The sequence below is a fragment of the Podarcis gaigeae genome (assembly GCF_964106915.1).
Source record: "Podarcis gaigeae genome assembly, chromosome: 11".
NCBI lineage: Eukaryota > Metazoa > Chordata > Lepidosauria > Squamata > Lacertidae > Podarcis > Podarcis gaigeae.
The window spans coordinates 10924350-10925722 of NC_139687.1; the positions used below are offsets into that span (position 1 = coordinate 10924350).

The following is a 1373-nucleotide window of genomic DNA, read 5'->3' on the forward strand; positions in this document are numbered from 1 at the left end:
TTGATCTCCCGGAAAAGCTCTTTCATTCAGCATTTTTGCTTATTCCCATCATACCTACAACACGGTTTTTGTTAAAAAGCAACTTTCTCTGTAAACTGGTGTTCCCATTATGAATACATCATCATCCAAACACTCATGTTAGAGGGTTCAGTGCCTCACCCGGGTTGAGAAAGATTTCTGATTTTGCACACACCAATAATATGCAAAACGTATTTAAAAAAACCCGAACACGGCATCACTTTGAGCATTCCTTTCTAAGGAGTGCCTTTTCACAATTGCAAATTCCTGCTTCAAGGCTGCATTCTGTTTTATAAAATGTGTGTTTTCTGTTGATTCATTAACCATCTGCTTTGGATGATGCTGTGAAAGATGCTTTTGACTTTGCAATATGCAAATATCACCAAAGAAAGAAAGAATAAGCCCCAGGATGTAGCCACATCCTACTGGTTTTTCTTCTTCACTTTTTTCACTTTTTGACTTTTTATTAAATATAGTACAGTTGGACAAGAGCAACTATTCATTTTCCTCACTGCGAAGCCTGGCATTTGGATTGGTGACTTTGATAGCAAGCTGAGCTGCTCTTTCCACAATTATCTTCCGATTCTTAGATGAAACCTTGTGAGCAATCTCTGCACAATAGGACTTGTTGCTCAGCAGCCGCACCTCCAGCTCTTTGATGTTGTATCAACGGAACTTTCTGAATGCTGAAGGCAACATGTGCTTTGTCTTCTTACTGCTACCGTACCCAATTGTTGGGCATCAATATTTGGCCCTTGAACCTTCTGAGAACTCTGTTGTCAATACAGCTGGGCTTCCACCAGTTACGCTTAATTTTGACATAGTGGTCAGAAGGATGGCGGATGAACTTCTTCGTCCTCTTTTTGACAATCTTAGGCTTGATGAGGGGTCTGAGGGCCGGCATAGTGTCTGCTGGAGAATGGCGGCACCTGCGCAGAGCGGGAGTGTAGAGAGGGAGAGAAAAGCACCACCTCCTACTATTGACAAAATCTTAACATGCCACAGAGCTGTATTTCGTTTAGCGTAGTGGTTCCGAAAGTGAGCACATACACCCCCGGGGTGCTAAGAAGCAAGGGAGTGGCGTGCGGGGAGTGTCACTGGAAGTGAAAATAACTATCAGACTTTGAAAAGCTAATATCACTAGATCAAGATCAACAAATTTGTTGAATTAATTGCAAGAAATAGTTTTAATTGGATTTTTAATAAATGTGCAATCCATGGTTACTGTTTTGAATTGTATTGTGTTATTATCTTCCTTAGTTGCTCATGCAAACCACTGTTCTGAATAATGCATTTGATATCATGGGGGCACTGGGGTGTGGAAAGATATATCCATGTCAATGTGCTATTTCATA

At 40.9% G+C, this 1373-nt stretch overlaps 1 pseudogene across 1 annotated transcript; it reads right to left on the minus strand.

The window, feature by feature from the left end:
• Positions 1–513: 513 nt before the first annotated feature.
• Positions 514–978, minus strand: LOC310827621 (large ribosomal subunit protein eL32 pseudogene; annotated as a pseudogene). Its single transcript has one exon. The product of its transcript is annotated as a large ribosomal subunit protein eL32 pseudogene (transcript).
• Between the last annotated feature and the right edge of the window lie 395 nt (positions 979–1373).